Here is a 20,494-nt window from a genome sequence, read left to right on the forward strand (position 1 = left end):
TTGCCCTGAGCGTCATCACTTAATTTCTAACGGTTGCGAAGGCCTGAAGAGCTCACCCAAAAGTCCAGTGTGATTGTATAAGTCGCCCTTGTCAGATTAACAATCATAAGACATTTAAAAAAGTGGTTGAAATCGCGTTTCAGAATTACCCGATATACTTATAATAACACAATCTGTCTATCTCTTGATTGTTATATTTCAATGATGCTGCACTTCCCATCAGGTGATATTTACCACTTTAACACTCTCACACATTTTATCTCCGAAGGGGTGGACAGAGGGAGGTAAACAGAGGCGCAACTGGTTTTGCCAAAGCCCAATTTCCATCTTGTGTATTCTACTGGGCTACATAAAACTATTGTTGTCTTGGCAACATAAAAATCGTTGGTTTCACAAATACCGACAGAGTTGATCCTTTTGGATATGATTGAAATAAAACACTATTGCAAGTCTTACAACTAACAACTCGCTCTAAGTCTCAATAGTTATAAAAAATTACTAGGTAGTAAATTTATTTATAGGAATAAAAATAAATAAATAAATAAATAAGGATATTTCACGAGCCTATAAATGAACTGCTCTAAACTTTTTTTTTCTCTGCACACTTTATCATGTACTGTAGTCTTTACCCTAAACTGATTGAAAAGAGCAACACCAGAGTATCTTGCCCGTTCTTCTCTGGTGAAAACTGCTTTCCGAACTGGTGGTAGAGTTAATATTGACGGAATCTAAATAATGTATAACATTTTACAGATTTAAATAAAATCATTTCATTTCATTTCATTATTGTATGCAAAAAAACTGCGTAGAGATGTGTATTTAAGCACTGATACAAATCCAAACACTTAGTGTCACTTTAACATTGAAACAAGTGTGATTTTTATGCAATAAAAGGCTTCTCTTGCAACCGAAGTAAAATCCATACCAATGAGATATTGAAAGTGAATCTGTTATTATTTTAATTTGGTATGTCATAGTTTAAACTCCAAGACGACAGGCTAATCTATACTTATAATAAATCTGTAGAGAGGTCAATTCTGTACATGAAATATATTTCCAAAATAACTATCAGGGGGTGATTAGGGATCGATACTGATGCCAAAAATGCAATTAGTAAAATTTTTGTCTGTCTGTCTGTCTGTCTGTATAACTGTTATAGAAACAAAAACTACTCGACGGATTTTAACGAAACTTGGTACATTTACTTGTCATACTCCTGTGCTGGTTATAGTATACTTTTCATCACGCTACAATTAATAGGAGCAGAGCAGTGAAGGGAAATGTTGGGAAAACGGGAGAAGTTACTCCATTTTTTAAGCTTCCGTCGCGTGTGCAACCTTAATGGTTAAAGCTACACAGAAATCATGTATGACGGAAATGTTCTCCTTAAAATTATGTAAAAATATCCCACGACAGCATATGTCTATCTTTTATGGTTGACTCACAATAACACGTGTAACTCCCGATAGCTTAGCAGTTCGAAGCTTTCTCATTATATTTGTCTACTCTTACGTTTATAACACTCTCAGTCATCCCTAATTAAAACAGTTAACATTATTAAATATTTCATAAAAAAGAATCATAGAAATCGGTATAGAAACACCAAAGTTATACATGAAATACGCTAATAATAAGCCATCATGCGTGAATACTGAATCATGCTATAAGGATTATTTTTGTACATATATAAGGTCGCGAACGCACAGGCAGGCGGCTTGCTTGGCACCTAGGGGCTAGCGAATCACCTAGCGAGTAGCTTCGTAAAACGAACATTCTCGAACGTTCGCGACCGGCTCCATTTTTGAAGTCCGAAATTCACGCGGGCGAAGCTGCGAGCGGAAGCTAGTATTTAAATATATCGCAAATTGAATTCCACGTGGACGAACCCGCAAGCAAAAGGTAGAAATTTAAACTCTATATTATCAAGTCTTCGAGTTACTGCGCATGCGCAGCGTGGCGCTTGTCACCTGCCACCGGCATTCAGCCATTGAGTATCGAATGACACACCCTAATGACTTGTAGAAATATTTTTTAATTCTATTATCGCTGTTCACTCTATTGATGTCAAGGGCGTGATGATTCTATGAACGCGTATGTTTCGAACTGGTAATGTTACGCATGAAGATGTAATTAAAACTGCGCAGTTTTGGACGTCACGACTATTTTCAAAAGTGTTTTTGGATTATAAACGTAAAATCTATATTTCAATTGCAATTAAATGTGAAATTTCTTTGTTTTAACAAGCTAGCTTATCCACATTAACGTCTATGTGGAACTCTTTTTCAAAATAATTGTCTCACTGGCATGTTTTCAAAATAATAACTGATATGTTAGTTGAGGACTTATACTTTTTATGTCAAATTTTAATAAACAGTTTCTGATTGTTTTTTACAAGCATCCAAACATTGCAAAGGTCAAATGAAATGAAGGTTTGCTATAGGGATGCTATTTCTCTCATTAGGAGGCCTAATATTGCAATTGGAACCCCAAAATGTTTACAAAAGACAAAAACTGTGCCCTTATTTCACATAGATGTTTTATAAGACCATCTTACAATCCCAGACTTATTCAACAGTAAAACTGGCCACACAGTACTAGCAATAAAACTAGAAAACACGTAAAGCCATTTTATCACAAGGATATCGACAATTGCCCATCCCTAGCAATATATCGATATGTTTATCGAGTACATCATGTGCCTATGATTGCGTAATAAGGTAAGCGAGTTGAGGTGATGCTCAAACTTGTTTTCGTGAAATTCCGATGTCGCGTCGAAGCATTATTGAGAACTTAAACAATGTTCCAATGAGTGATTTAAAAACATAAAAACAATGGCATAAAAGTGAATATAAAATGTCAATCCGATTATTGGTATAAAAGGCATAATTTATAAGTACATAACAGGAACGTTTAAAATAAAAATAAAATAAATAGTTAAATTTTAAAATGTAAAAAGCCTATTAAAATTTTATGTTAATAAAATAGTCTTCAAAGTATATATTAAAAAGCGATAAAATTTTAAACCAGTCCACAATAAATCTAGAATTAAAAAAAAAAACAATGATTTAGTTACAATATCTGATTCCAAAGTTATTTAGATGACTCACAAAGACTAACAATTTTATAAACGAAAAGCTTTTGCCAACACAATATACTCTTAAAAGAGTATTAGAGCAGGCTCTACAATACAATTGCTTAGGTCGCGCCATTACTTCCATGCAGTTAATAAAATTGTTTCCAGCGTGGCGATCACACCTCCCACAAAACATCAATCAGTTTTTAACGAAAAATGTAAAGTCCTCAAACCAGGTTCGTGAACTTTAACATGCGTAATAGATTATTTAAACGTCTTTTAAATAAACCACGAATATCATTAATTTTATTAACCCAATATTTACTTTGAATGTAAAAAAACTGTTCTTACAAATCAACATTAAATATTACATCATTATTGAAATTGAAGGGGTTATGATAATCAAACAATGATGTTTAACTTAACACTACATGGAAATAATAACTTGATGGTATAGTGTATTCAAGTTACACGTGCGGTTTTGGACTGATTATCTGGACCGTCACATTCTAACTAGTCAAAACATACATGGATTTGGAGTTTGTTTCAGAGAGGGCGACAAATTCGCTCACCATCACATCTTGGGAGTATTTGTCTCTGCCTATCTGTTTTGGGATAAAGGCGTGACGATATGTGGGTAACGTTTAGATATAGCTTAGCGCATGTGGAACCGACTACGGAAACGGTGGTCGCTGATTCAATTCCACCCGCACGCATACGAGCGACGTAGTGGCAAATACTACAAACAAATTGACAGATATTGTCCGCACAATGGTTTTGCCTCTCTACACTTCGATTTAGTAAGCATATTGCTCAGACCATTCTGTTAGTATTAACGAATGCATGTGTGTAATAAGTTTCTATAGTTTCCGTCCGCGCTCATACAATTCAAAGTCAATCAGCATTATTGACACACTAATCAGAGAGTTTTGTAAGATGGTTTAGCAACGTGACCCCTGACCTTGCGGGGTGACTACTTTTGTCACCGTCAAATACCTTTCAACATTGTGGGTCATATCGTAACATCGGTTAATATGTATTTGTATTTTATAAATTAGTGTGGAAAAATGGCCGGCGGAAATTTTGTCTCAAAGGTCAGTTGTAATCCAGAGACAATTTCTTTATGTATTCTTTAAAATGTTATGCCGACTCTATTACAGTCGTATAAGTTGAGATGAAGATATTTCAATAAGTCTCCTGTATGCAATTATCTAGTCTTCCCTTCCTCAGGCAATTCTTGTGCGCTTGGTCTCTACACCGAATGCACGCCCATGCATAGAAGCCATTTATCGTGGGCCGAGACACACAGTGTAGTGTTCTTCTTGGTTGAATAACACATTAAGGTCTAAAAGTGTACAAACATTTCCTCTCCGCGCATCGTAGGAAGTTCCCATTCTTCCCCCTTTTCTTTCCCCACTATCGGGGCCGTTGCGATTGTTTAACTGAGGAATAGTCTGTAACTCCATCGCAAGATAGCCCGATGATAACCGCAGCGGTTTCTTAAAAACAACGCCTTGTTATTTCTAGCATTAATATGCATGTTGTGTTCCAATAAGTAGTCACTGTATCTTTTGTCTGGATGACATCGCGCTTACCATCGCCTTATCCACGTTGAAGAAAATGTATATTATAATCTACTGAAATATAGTTGCAATTTGCTACCTCTAAGGAGATGTCGGCATCTTATTCACCTCTAGGCTATCTTCTATCATACTTAAATACCCGAAGTGTTTGCCACGTGTTAACCTTTTTAACATATTCAAGTTTTTTTCACCCAAAATGGGTATTTCCAATTCCACTAACATGACGTGGGTGTCATAATATCATGCAAATGACGACCTTGATGTTATACAGGGTGTTCTAAAGAAAGTTTGGTTGTGATTCTTGTGACAAGATACACATACAAGCTTACATTTATATTATCGAAGGGGTAGGCAGGGGTTCTACTAATAACACCGCAATGTGATTAGATCTAACGGTATATGAATTTATATACAGGACAAGGACACTTAAACCAGAGGACCTCCTCGTAAGTGTTAATTGTAAGATTATGAGACGTGTAAATTTAAGTTGGAATGGATATATTTATGATTGCCTCGGTTGCGTAGTGGTATTTCATTACGACTGCAGAACTAAGATCTTGGGTTCGATTCTCGGGTAGGGAATGGAATTAAATCCTCAATAATCGAAACAACATTAAAGCTGCCATTAATCCGTTTAAAATATCACAATATAATAAAAATAATAGTTTATCAAAACAGTTTTGATAACGGCACGCATAAAACATAAATTGGATAAATGGCTACGTTTTTTTTATAACGAATGACGAAGCGACATCTCGGACGATGTCAAGCTCATTTGCATCACAAACTACTTTATGGCCAGTAATAGGAGTATGTGCTTATAGGCTGTTATAGTTGATGTTCTTGGCACTGCACTATGTATTTGATATTGGAATTTATATCAAAATCTAACCCGCCATAAGGGTCCAGGTAAATGTATCGCGTTTTTGTGTATTTCTAGTTTAAATAGGCCGGCATAATTGTGTCGATTGGCAAGGAGTAATCATCTATAAAAAAAAAAATAAAAAAAAATCATCTATCAGTTGACTTCGTTGATTGTTTTGTTTGAACTGAACTTACTGTCAGGTACATAAGTGTACTTTATCGTGTCCATTAAAAAGGGGATCAAATTTAGGACTATGGTTGTAGCTTCAGCAAGGATGGACGGCGCCCACCCTAGAAATATATTTGCTCTCCATAGAAAAAGCCTCGCGATCACAAAGGGCCTCGCGTGATGCGGGCTATTCGTTGTAATCGAAGAGCCTTTTTATGCTACCACCAAAAAAATATTAAAATAATCTCTAGGTACGCTAAAGTATGAGATCGCAGTGTCAAGGTTAAAGAATCAATTTGGAAATATAGCACACAGATAAGTAGATAAACACGTTGACTACTATGAATCTCGGGAAATGTTCAGGAATAATTTAATATTCCGTTTACGCGAGTGGAGTCACGAGCAACAACTAGTATATGTATAAAATTAAATCCGCATCTTTGCTCTTAGCAACAGCTAACAATAACTACGTAGCACTAAATAGGTATCATTAAAGTAAAAAAACAAGAAGTAATACAACTCCATTGGAAAAGTTTCCCAGACTAAAAAAAATGGGTGACATAGGTCAGACTGTTTTATTTCCTAACGATTTTATTTAAATTCACTAAAGGTTAATGGTTGATAATTATATTTTCACATAAATTCTCTTTTTATTGCGTTAATAATTTAGGTTCCGTAGGTATTTTATGGTTTTTATTTACACGATTGGCAACTGAACATATGTAAATCTATTAAGGTCCGTTCCTGGTCACATTCCAGTATTAACCAGTAAGACTTATTTTTCCTGTCATTGATTAGCACAGGGTAACTGGCGTAGGTTGACAGTTTTTGAAAGGGAATCCGACACGACATAAAGGTACTTAGTCCATTGAAATGTTACATTTTTTAGGCCTTACCTTGCGTTTTTTAGAGGACGCAATTTTATTTTTTTGAAGTGTAGGGGGGGTCAGTGTAAAGCTAAAACCAAGTTTGTGGGGTCGCCACCCTTGTCCCACGGCCGCCATCTTGAAAATAGGGGTTGAAATGGTTTTTACGATGTATCTCTTAAACTATTTATCTGACAAAAAAAATGTATAAACATTTTTTGTTGCAAATTAAATTCTCTAAAACTTTGGTCCAGTAACTTTTGGTCGTAGAACTATAAAAAAGTATTATGAACCTTATATACACACGTTCTGATGACGTTGCAATGGACATTTCTTAACATTGAATTTCTTAACATTTTCGCTTATAACTTTTTTATTCATAGTTATCCTGGATCCAAACTCCTTTCAAGTCAATAAAGCGACTTTTCCATATACGGTAGCAACCTACCAATTAGTAGTAATAAACGACTATTTGTACTAACAAGTTATTAATAGCCTTAGTAACAAGTATCAAATAAATATTTACCAATAGTTTACAAACCCTCCCACGGAACCCTAAACCACTTTGGACCAGTTCTCTAAGGACAAAGTCTGTACTCTATGGAATCATAGAATTTATTATTTATGGCGATATTAAGAATTAAAATTTATTTGACAATTTAATTTCAATGATTTAATCGATTACGTCTTTTATAAAAACACCAATTTACATTTAGTTGCTTTAAATTAAGAGTATGGCAACCCTGATTTGGTATATATATTTTCTTATAGACTAAAGTTTCCAGACTCCAAAATCGTAAATATTCCCCCACATATCACATCGCTAATCCTTCCCTTTATGGCCACCCGAGAACGGCTGAACCGATTTGGCTGATTCCTTTATTGTTATGTTTGCAATATGAGGAGTAGGTTTGTTTGAGAGAATAATTTTAGAAAATTAAAAAAATTACAAACTTTTTGCGTACGCCTTAACATCCAAAACCGCCAGTGATTTCCATGATTTTTTATGAGTGTAATTAGTACTAGCTTGAAAGATATGTTCGTTTTGGACCCAACAAGTGCAGCAACCGCGATCTAATGAGTACTCTTTATAAAATATGGTCTACGTAGAAGACTATGTGTGGCAAGACATCTACCAGGCCCATTACTAACCAATAAAAAAGTCATAGTTCACGAAAAACACAAATAAATGCAAATAAAATTATCATTTAAACTGTCTGTTTATCAAACACTTAATGATGTTATCATTGTGTCATACATAACTTAAAATCTGATGTTCGAGCATTAGGAACCGTGTAAGATTAAAAAGTCGTGTCTAGCGAAAGCAAAGAGAGTGTAAAGATGTAAATTGTTAGTAAAGTGAAACTACATAGAAATCTTTCATATCTTGTAGTTTTCATGTGGTAGAGTTACTATGTTGTAATATTTGTCTGCAATACCGGCTTAGTAACATTGTTTTAAAAAACGTTGTGTGAAGTGAAGTGAAGGTAAGATTTCCTATGACCCCAACATGTTCCAATTCTACAGGCTTGATCCTGACTACATCGTACCTGACGGTACTAACTTCAACGTAATAAAACCTAAAATTATTGGATTTTATCGCGGTTTTGATGTAAAAAAGGGAGAATATATAAAAAAAAATGACAATATCCGAACTGGTTCAATTTCGAAGTAGTTTCAAGAATATCGAGTGACGAGAGTTTTTATTTTCCTTTTTTTGTAAGGATTACATTCTTAGCATTAATTACAATCTAGTCTATTAGACTAATAAGGAGAAATAACGAGAGATGACAATCCATAATCGTCACAATTATGCCGGCCTGTTCCAATGGCCCTTTCCTTTAAAGCCGGTAGTGCATTTATTCTGACATTACGTGTTTTATATCTTCTAAATCATTGAATAACATTACCTATTCATATGCTAGGCTATAAAAACTGTTTAATTGATATCACTTGGTAATAAAATCTATACAATTATCTAAGCTCCAGGCAATAAAATAATAATTTTAAGACGGTATCCTATTGCAATAGCATCCAATAATCCTATGAAACTTGACTCCTATAAAACGTAGGATTTAAAGTTAACCTACTGATATTTAATATCTGATCATTGGTGTTTAAATATATGTTTTAATCAGTAATACAGGTAGTGTTTTGGTTGTCAAATTATTTGACGCGATAAAACGGTGTGTAGTTACACTAATTGGTTACGTTATTTAGTGAGAGCGGTGTGTATAATTCAAGAAGTTTACTAGACATCTTGTTTAGAGAGGGTCATCATCGCTTAGTAACATCGACACTTAACATGATATTTTGACTAGTGTAATTACAATTTTATATATTTTTGATGACAAGTAACTAGCAATTTTGGTATAACAGATATTTTAGACAATGTAATAATTGGATACTAGCTTTTACCCACGGCTCTGTTTGCCTGAAAACGGTTTTCTTGGATAAATAATTTCCCGGGATAAAAAATATACCACTCAGGAGTAATGTAACTTTCTTTTAGTGAAAAAAAAAACAAATCGATTGAGTAGTTCCTGAGATTAGCTCAATCAAATTCTTCATCTTTATATATTATAGATAAGAATTTTAAAGTTCTTTTCTCAGGCACTGGTAGCCACATGTTAATCTGGAAGTTCGTCCACCCAAGCACAATCAAACATGTCTCGATTCTCATAAGGCTCGCGACAAGCCATCACTAACCCCGCGACGCACTTACACAACAACCGGTATTGAAAGTTAATAATTTATTAAGATTTTTATGCCTGCACCAAACAATACAAACCCTACGATATACCACTCTATATAATGTAGTATCGGGTTTGAATCCCGGTAATAATATTAGGGTATGCTGAGTATGATTCTATAGCCTGGAATTCGTGTCCGATATGGCGATAGGCTCGCCTCTTATAACATCAGGAGACGAAATACACATGACGATAAGTGACTGCAATAGTTGCGTCTCTGCCTACCCCACTGTAATAAAAGGCAGGTGTGTATGCTATTTCGGAGTTTTATGACACATTGTAGGCCTAAAAGAGCTATTATTAAGATAAAGTTTCAATAAAATCGATCCAGTTTTCGCATTACGAAAGAATACATCAAAATATTTACAAATTCAAATTCGTGATCTAGTTTCGTTAATATTCATAAATTAATATTGTTTATGCAATAATTTGAATAAGATTATTGTGATATACCTGTTTAGAATAATAGAGGCACGTGTCATAAACTCTTCGGGAGCCTGGCACTGCATGGGACAGTGTGAGACATGGTAACAATAGAAATAGGTTACTTTTACTGATTTGACTGCCTTGGTCGCTTAGTTGTTTGCCTACGCGATACGCCACTTGGGGTTCCTGGGTTGGGGAAAGTGATGGTTGGTTTTTCTGCTCAGTATTAACCCAGAGTCTGGTATTTGTGCCCAATATGGTGTTAGGATCGACCCCTATCATGAGACATACATGGCGGGGATAAAAGCTTGATGGACGTTTGTTTGGTTTTTTATTTTATTATTTTAACTTGTTTTTAACCGACTTTAAAAAAAGAAGGAGGTTATCAATTCGACTGTCATTTTAAAAAAACATATTGCCAATGTTACGTCAAGGTTAGGTTATAAAGATCGTAAGAATTTATTTTTGCTCACTGCCTTCTATTAATAATGGACAAATATACCTCAACCACCTTGAAAAAAATAATAATTATGCCATTTGATTGTCCTCTTCAGGCAAAAGGAAGACTTTTAAGCACACAATTAAAATTGACATTAAGAACGCTGTTTAATGTAATTACTAAACATTGATTATTATGCAATAAATTGTCGAAAGAAGGTATTTATTATGTTAAAAAAGTTTTTTTTATAGAATTAAACATGTTTATTAACATACAACGCCCCATGTGAATGATGTGTACCACTAAAGCAGTACCAAGAGGACACAGAGGCACATAGATCAGTTATGTTCAAGGGAGAGCGGGACATTTCACATTTAGTTTCGAATTATTATTAATTTAACATACAGATCCTGTCCTATATTATAAGTGTCCAATGTTGTAGCCATTAATAAAAATGTTTTTATTGTCATTTACCAATATTAACTAAATAATTCCCTCCGTAAATGATTATAACGTTGTACTGTACATAATGTCAAAAGATTTTTTTTTGGGTAACTTTTAGAGTAAGAGTAAAATACAATATTTTGATAAATGTCGAAAGATATTATATTTTTTTATTAAAGTAATTATTTTCCAATGATGACTTAGTTTTCATATCAGTTTTTTTTAGCATCCCTATAAAAATCAATTCGTTGTATAAACCAAAATAAAAAAAGTAAATTAAATTTAAAAATCATAAAATATTTTTAGAACAAATGTTCAACCAAAAATCATTCAATTGATTAAATTCGGCTGCGAGATAGTCGCGGCTATTGTAGATATTTGCATACAGGCCCTCGTGTCCGGGTTGACGTCAGAGTTTACGTAATTCGGAATTCTTTTGTGCCCAAAAAAAAACTTATTATTATATAATAATATTCGGGGATGCCATCAATTGCGATACGCCATATCGGTAGAAGCCCGGTTTTATTGCAATATTACGAACTAACTTCCAAAACTGATGTGCTGACATGACATATAGTATGTTACAAAGTGTAGCGAGAATTTTATATTTGCTGTGATATTATTGATTGTATAGACTCTGTTTGCCCCAGAGTTGCGACATGTATGTTACTTTTAGTATCTATATACAAATAGATTTAGGTAAAATTTACCAATTTTTTTTATGCGGGCAGAGCAAATCCCACTTTTCTTTTTTTTGTATGCACGACAAAGTGACCGTACTGCACCTGATGGTAAGTGGAGTGGGGTCCAATAGAATGTCGACTGACGAGAGATGATTACTCCTAGACAGTCGATACAATTATGCTGGCCTGTTGTGTAAAAGAAATTATATGTAGCTTCATTTAAAACATAAAATTTTCAAAATGAATTTAAAGAAAACTAAAAGGTTATCTATCAATGATTCTATTGCCTATCTTCAACAAATATAGAAAATAGCATAAACCACAAACCTGCTCAGTGGTTGTAGTGTTAAACGCAGGGGTAAAGAGAAATAGACGCGCGAGGAATTCCATTTTATATACTTATTTATATGTTAACCAATAAAATAATAACAAATCAAAAATGTTGGTTATAACTTAATTGTAAAAATATTTTAAGAGCTGCGAGTATTCATTTATACTATTTTTAAAATTTCTTATTTATCAGATATACAAATTCAAATTTTTCATTAAACCCTTCATTGAATTGTGATACATATAATCACAATTTATATCATTCTTTTAAATTATTGTCTTAGATTAAAAAAATACGTTTATTTATAATTATTGAATATATACGCGCGAAATCTCGATCAGTTAACGCAAAAACACGTTTCATTAAAGAACTGCACAGATTTTCTTCAGTTTGGTTGTGTGTCAATAAAACATATCATAATGAAATAAATACAGATATACTTATAGTAATACGTGTGGAGACCTCGTCCCACCTGTGGGATATTTATAGACAAATCATCTTGTTTATAAATAGAATAATAAAATCTTAAACATATTCGGAAAAACCCGCTGTAAAAACTATGTAATCATTTGAATTTTAAAGAGGTATACTTTTTAAGTTATGCGAAATAAATGTATTCCTTATAAGTAAATTGTATTCGACTTTAGTTTTATAATAGAATTTCCCATTTTTTATGAGATAATAAGTGTCTTGTTTATTTTAAATTTCAATGTTCAAATTGTATGTAGCTGATAAAATAACTGGAAGAAAGTAAAAGTATTCGTATCAAGAAGGTCGTGGTAAGTGAAAATGTAAATATTTCAATGCGTTTTAGAAGTTCAGTTATGTAAAAGCTTTTGATACGATAATTTGATGGCGCAATCTTTGATGCTATAATTATTGGGGAACATATTAAATGATTTATGGCATGGTCTCTTCTGATATAATATTTTTAATATCTAATTTGTTTGTTGCCATTAATTGCTCCAACTAGATTAAAAGTGAAACATTATAAATTTAATATCATGTAATGTTTTAATATGTTATAAACTTTTTATGTAATATAAATACTACTTTCTTTTATAACCGTCGAATTAAATTATGATCTATTTAATATTTTTCAATAAAGTTGAAAAAACAAAATTATATAAAAAATATTTCTAAAACCTGATTTATATAAATCATTTTCTAAAATAACATCTAAAAATCATCCGGATACCCATCACTAACATCCAAAAATCAGTCAAAATCACACACAAAAGACATCAACGCGCGCTCTTAAAATGTAAAAAAAATTGACTCACATTTTTTCACGTCCACCACACTGCACAGTAACACAGAACACTGACAACAACTGAAAAATAGTCCACAGTGTTATTTCCCACCACTATACGTCGAGCCCTCTTCGTTGTGCCGTCGGAACAAGCGTATCCGTGTCGAGACGACTTCTTATATACTATCCATTTATGAAACAATATATTGATGACCTCGAGATGTTGATGCACGGCTGAATCATAGGACATTTTCATGTTTTCATTCGGAACTATTCATAATCACTCGTGTAATTTTTTTATGGTATGCTGTTTTGTTGATATATGCTGTGTCTGAGTGTGTGTTTACTCAAAAACTGTCGTAATTTGACTAATAAAAAAAGAAACATATAAAATTGTGCTAACCTAACAGAAGTTTCAGTTAAGGATCATGAACTCTAAGGAATTGTGTTTGTCACCCTGAAATAGTTATGACTCATAGTATCTTGTAATTATTTGGTACACACACACTCACGCCTTTTATTCCCGAAGGGGTAGGCAGAGGGGCAACTGACGCACCCATTTTCCGTCATGTGTACTTCGCCCCTTGATTTGAAAGGGGTCGAGTCTATCATCATATCGGATACAAATTTCAGACTGTATGCTGATACTGACTAGAAAAATACAATATCACTTTGCCCAACTCGGGGATCGAACCGTAGAGCTCAGCACTGTAATTGTACTGAAATACAACGACACCGAGACAGTCTCGACACATTCTTTCAAAATAGAACCTAAAGGTACTTGGACACTGCTTGGAAGCAGAAATAGTCAAAACAACAAAGTACGGGTTTAAAGGTTATTAGGTTTCATAATAACCAAAGACCACCTATTAATTCTCATGATTGAAGTGTTTGGACCCATCACATCGCATGTTACCAACCAGTAATATATCCAAGAAGATAGAAATTTTCCCACCCCCATACTCAGCCTTACAACTCCTGTAAGCCAAGATCAGCATTGGCACCCATTTTATGACGCCGAGCGGTGAAGCTCATCGAATCCATGTAGGCATAATACATTTTCGTAGCTTTAATATTTGGGATATGTCTCTCATACTGTTCGTGTGACTCATGTTGTCTTTTTTGTACTGACATGGTAAAGAGATCCCACTGCATCTGTTGGTAAGTAGAGTGGAGTCAAGAGTGTCGACTGACGATACCGTGGCCAAGATGCCTTTCGGCAATTGTTAACGCTTATAGAAGAGAGAAAAAAATATTTGAATATCTTATCGATAAGTCCATCGCTAGGATGTCGTTCACGGACATAACGTTAGCGTTAACGATTATGGAAAGGCGTTTTAAGAACGGCCCCCGGTCCGGTACGTGGTACGGTGCTCGTTGTACATCACCACCTTTCATATCCCAAAATGTTAAATGCTGACATTTTGCTTTGCCCCTGAAAAATTAAAAATCGATTTTGTTAATCTTCTTATTATTTGTTTTTCATAAAAGGAAGGCTCTAAATTCCTTTGCTTGTAAGTAATGTGTTAATAATTTCAGTATTTGCTACGTTAAGGTCAGGTGACTTGCAAACTATTGTTGAGGTCATACTTTTATATATAAATAAACGAAGAGAGGAATAAGACGCCTGTCTCATGATTACCACGCCTACCCATAAGTAGGAATATCAGATATTAGAAAAGCAAAAATGTAGCATTATTTGTCATCTGTTATAATGTCCAGTAATTATATAAGCTACTATATCCTTTATACCGAAATATCACGCCAGGGCACATCATACAAAAGGGCAGAGATAGATAAAGCAGCAGAGCTGAAATCGGAATATATTTTGGTGTTGGTAGGATATATTTTATATCCGCTCGGATTGCAACCACCGTACACAAGGTGTTAAAACTCATCATAATGGCCCACGTAAGTATGTCACGTTCCGGGATCAGCCTGTGCATATTCGGTTCTAACAGGCCGGCTTAATTGTGTCGACTGCCGGGGGGTAATCATGACTCCTCAGTCGATATTTTATTGGACCCCACTCCACTTACCATCAGGTGCAGCGGAGTATTGCGCAAGTATAAAAAAATAGTACCTGCCGGCAAGGAGGTATAATAAGATCATATACAAATAAACACTCGTATACGCTGGTCCTCATAGTTATAATTATTTTACATATCCCTATTCTCTTGCAATAGCACTTAGATTTTTTGTGTTATATACTTTCATTAATTTTGCATGCTGTGACGACTCGTACTTGAAACAACATTTAGCTTTTTGTTTGGAATCTTGTATCAATCAGGCATCGAAGTATGTTTTGGAGTTGTTCCCTTTTATAAATAAATAAATAGATAACCCTTGCCATGACCTTCCCTAATTTAATGCCAACACACATAGCTTACACGGTTTTAAACCAAATTCTGAATATCTTACCTTTGCTACAAGAGTCTACCAGTACGAGTATTTCTACCAGTTGCGATCCATATTTCTATTAATATATTTTCTGTTTCTACCGGCTTTCTTTGCGTAATTCATGTTAAATCTAATTATCATTACATCGATTTGCAGATCTCATTCATACATATTATTAATACATACAAATGGTGTTGTGTTCCCTTTCAGTAAATTGCACCCATCTCCACTGATTCGTACCTATAACATTAGGTTCTGTCATGGGCGTAGCTAGGGAGGGCAAAGGTGGGTGACACCTACCCTAAAAAATATTTCAGCTTACAGGAGCCTCTCATAGTACAGGCCTTACGTTAAATTCAGTTTTTAGCTTGTGTCAGCTGCCATCTTAGAAAAAATCCGTAGCCACGTCAATGAGCTGTATAAATTTAACGTAGCATTAAGGCCGACATAATTATTGTGACCACCAATGACGAACCCTGAGCTTTATTCAGCTGTTAAAAGTCGAACTCGTCCCATCATTCAATTGTTTAAAATCATACAATGAGAGTGGAGGTTAGTGCAATCATAAATTGTATACCTATACCATAATTTACAGTGAAGATATTAAAATGAACCTTAACATATCCCTAAAAGCTCATGTGCCGGAAATGTTATTAATAATTTATTCATAGTAAGCTCGGTGGAAAGTAGATTCGGACTGAGCTTAATTCAAACGAGTTTTAAATTAATTAATACCAGAGAGGGTTTGCAGGTAATGCTTCGGTGTAGTTGTGTTGCGTGCATGATATGACACTGCTGTAAAGTAATAGATTTAAAACTTGGTTCGGGCAGTTATATTGGTTACTTCTCAGTATCAGTTCGACTTTAGAAGTTGTGCCCAATATAGTCAGAGGCTCGGCGCCTATTACTGTACGACGGAACTCACTTGGCAAAAAATGGAAGACTCGCTTGCATCTCTACCGACCACGGGGATAAAGGCGAGGTGTGTTAGGTTTTAAACAGTCGTAAAAACTAAGCCTATTCGCTTCTGCAACATAAAGGGACATAGATTAAGGGAAAAGGTTCTGAGTTTGAATCAAAAAGGATTTACGTAACAATTTTTTTCTGAGATTGACTCGTCCAGAGGCATTTCATATTAGACAGGGAGCCCGACATGAACACTAACTCATATAATTTCTGTAACTTGCGTAAAAAAATGTACTCATCCCACTAGATCGAGAAAACACATTTTTTTTAACACACGTCCATTATTCATTTTGTGGGGCTAATCTTCGGCCAGAAAACCCACTCTGTATGTATAAAGCCGTTAGCCTATAGAAGCGATTATATATAGTTTCTCACTGGATTATAATTAACGAGAAAAACACGCTAATTATAATAATTGTTTACAAAAACTACGTTTTTGACTTACATGGTACGAATTATGTTTTCGACGAATATCATGATCTAATCTAAGTTTAAAACAGTTGTGTGTTAATTCGTTAATCATGAGTCAACTGAATTTTTAATGTAGGTTTCACTTTAATAACTCCAGCAAACATAAATACAACCTTAACAATATACAATATTAAGAACTAGATGGACAGAATAACTGCGTCCATGAGGTCCTAGGTTTTAATCCCGGCCAAAAGTAACTGTGACTTTTGGCCGGGATAAACTCAAAAATGACTACTTTCCAACTTAAAAATGACTCAGTTGCATTCTGGAGTCAGAAAGTTGGCGGTGTGATATCCCCGTGCCTTGGAAAGTACGTAAAGCCGTTGGTCTTGGCCCATATGTCTCTTCGGTCATGTCAGAGAGCCGTTTCACCGGACTATAAGAGTGCAAGAACAGGGAGTGAACCTGTGTATTGCGCACACCCTTGTGCACTATAATATCGTCTTCGTACCAGGTTAATTTCAGTTGGTATTGGCCGCCATGACCGAAATTGGGCTAAGAAGGATTCATTCAGATGGACAGACAATTCAGTCAAGATCGCAGGAAGTCGCTGGATGCAAGCCGCCTCAAACAAGTTGATCTGGAATTATTTACAGTAGACCTGCGTTCAGCAGCAGACTTCTAAAGGTTAAAGAAGAATGCACTAATTAAAAAGAATCATATTTATTAGTAAAACTTTAATGATATAAAGAAAAAATAATCACGGACTATTCGCAGACGCAGCTCACATAAGACAAAGAATTCCGGGAAAACGTCTTTATATAAAAATAATAACTTTCTCACAAGGTTTTCCTGTGTCCGTTTAACGCAAAACATGTCAAGTACATCTCATCTTTATTGTAAGTATCCTCATTCTTTGCAATTTTCTTTTTTATTTAAAGGCAAGTACACACATTTATTTATTGTGTTACATTACATTTGGCTATAGCTTAGTTAGGAGTGGACCGGACTACCGAAACGAATGTCTACAGGTTCAAATACCAAGAGCACAGAACTCTGGCTTTTCTGAAAAGTTATGAGAGTATTGTTTATCAATTATCTCTCGCGTTAACCGTGCAATAAAATATCGTGAGGAAATCTGCATACCCGGGAAGTTCTATGTAAGAATTTTGAGGGTGAGTGAAGTCTAACCCGCGCTAGGCCAGCGTGGTGCACTAAGGCCTAATCCTTCTCAGTAGTAGAGGAGGCCCGTGCTCAGCGATGGGACAATATATAATACAGGGCTGATATTATTATTATAACATAAAATTTAGCCGGCTGGATATTTGTATCCGCTTGGATAGCCACCAACGTACACAAAAAACCCACCATCATGGTTCACGAAGTGTGTAGCGTTCTGGGATCAGCCTGTATTACTGATACCAAACAAGCCGGCATAATTGTGTTGACTGGTGAGGGATAAACATCGTCAGCTGACACTATCAGGACCTTACTTTACCTATGATCAGGTGCAGCGGGGTCACCGCACCTTGCCTGTTTAATATAAATATCACACAATTGGCTGAGGAGATAAACGCTTGATGGCCTGATGGTAACCAAAACGACAAACAACAAAGGGTTTTAAAAAGCAGTGCGAGGCATTACGCTCGTCACCCTTGGGCTTTAGGTGTTAAGTCTCATAATGCCTTGTACATTGTCATTAGAGTCAGTGGGTTATTGACGAAGGGTCACCGTCCATTAACCACTATGTAAGCGCGTTGATTTTGGGGAAAGCAATTGACCATTTTCGTTTACACTTTTGAAAATTCATCTCATACATATCGGGAAATTCAAGTTTCTTACAATCTACACCACATACAATCCAAAAATAGGCACGTTACTAGCACGTGATGTGAAACGGAAAGCCAAACGGCGCCAAATCCGTGGCCGACCCGTCCTCGTGGGCGGACGGCATAGCTACCACCGTAATGTAAGCCGTCTGCACATCGTAGACACTCTCTCCGCCAAGGTCATACTTGGACGCTTTTTTATTAGATCATATCGCGGTAATAGCAAGAGCCATGCTATAGACATAAGACGTTCTTACCTTTTAAATTTTGGATTATGGAGTTAATGGCACTACATTGCGCTCAACAGACATTAGTTAAGTTTTTTATAAATACCAGTAATTTAAACTCCATTTATTTTAAGTCGAAATTAATGTAATATATTTACTACGAAATAGAGAGGGTTCAATGTAATTGCGAAATTTATTATTTAATTAAAGCATCTGTTAACCGATCAATTACCGGTTAGTTTTGGAAATAACCAGAATCAACTGTCAGTTTCGTAGTAATTGTATGTAAACGAAACACTGGCACCGATGTAGAGATTTTGTGTCGTATGTCAATTAAAATTGGAGACGTGTGCGCGACGCCTTAATTGCTTGCATGTTTACTTAATTCTACTACTGAATTAATATACAAAATATTATTATTTAAACGCGAGAGTTTGTAATGACATCCCGATGTTTGTAATAGACAATTGAAAGCATTGCGGTGAAAATAGCACAGACCTTCAAGTACGAGATTAATAATATTCAGATTTTTATCTTGAAAGGATATATAATAATAATAATATCAGCCCCGTATTATATACTGTCTCACTGCTGGGCATGGGCCTCCTATACTACTGAGAAGGATTAGACGTAACTCCATCATGCTGCCTTGTACGGATTGCTGGACTTCACACACCCTCAAAATTCCTATTAAGAACATCTCTGTTATGCAGGTATCCCCACAATGTTTTCCTTCTCTGTTAATGCAAGCGATAACTCACATAGAATTTACACATAATTTTTAGAAAAGGGTGAGGTGTGTGTCCTTGAGATTTGAACCTGCGGACATACGTCTCAGCAGTCCGTTCCACAACCAACTTGGCTATCGTCACTTGAAAAGGTGCACAGTGCAGTAAATACGAGTATAACGAGCAAAATAATTAAATATATTTTCTACCTATTATGGTGTAAACCCAGCCTTACCGGATTATCACATTTGGCGAAGGAATGTGTTTATGAAAAATTATGTAAAAATGATATAATAACGCCGCGAAAGGAGAACAATAACTCACGGATGATAAAAGATTTTTTATAAAAAATCTGATTTTTATATTAACAATATGATTTCACATTTTATACGTTAAAGGAAATCGTCGTGAGGACATCGTTGCGAATTCTTCGTAACAAATTCGATTTTGAACTCTAGTAACTCGTTAGGCCAGCGTTGGGACGAAAAGACACTCCCAGCTTCCTATTAGTAGAGCAGGTAGTAAATTTCAATACTATACTCGCACGCTTTTTATCTCTTAAGAGGTACGCAGAGGCGCGCAAGTACAGCAACTTTCCGCCGCATGTATTTCGTCCTATGATGTGATACGGGGGAGCCTATCGCCATATCAGGCACAAATTCCAGACTCCGGACTAAAGTTACAAAAGTAAACTTCTTCCCTGCCAGCCCGAGCTGGCTTCTTTGTTTACTAGGTATATTTTTCATTTATTTTATTTTCAATATAAATTGTCTTTATTTATATAAGCTAATCTAATTAAGTAATAATTAAATGTTCTCATGTACCTTGACTTATCATAAGTGCAACTATGTTCGCCTACGTGATGAATAAAGCATTTTTATTTTTTAAAGGTAGAAAAACTCAATCTCACTTTGCCGGACCCGGGGATCGAACACAAGACTTTAGTACAGCAGCCGTATCATAATACAACTACGCCACCAAGTCCGAAGTAGTGTATTCCAGTACTATGTATTTGCGGGTGTCCAGCTTTGGGATTATTTTTAATTGCCG

At 35.2% G+C, this 20,494-nt stretch overlaps 1 protein-coding gene across 2 annotated transcripts in view; it reads right to left on the reverse strand.

Moving 5' to 3' along the window:
• The window catches only part of LOC115447927, a 61,840-nt gene extending 48,795 nt beyond the window's left edge, over positions 1 to 13,045 (reverse strand). For both annotated transcript variants that reach the window (XM_030175230.2, XM_030175228.2), the window contains exon 1: positions 12,915 to 13,045. The gene's annotated coding sequence lies outside the window, so the exon portion shown is untranslated. The remainder of the gene's footprint in view (positions 1 to 12,914) is intronic.
• Positions 13,046 to 20,494: the final 7,449 nt, after the last annotated feature.

Source organism: Manduca sexta, chromosome 28 (assembly GCF_014839805.1).
Source record: "Manduca sexta isolate Smith_Timp_Sample1 chromosome 28, JHU_Msex_v1.0, whole genome shotgun sequence".
NCBI lineage: Eukaryota > Metazoa > Arthropoda > Insecta > Lepidoptera > Sphingidae > Manduca > Manduca sexta.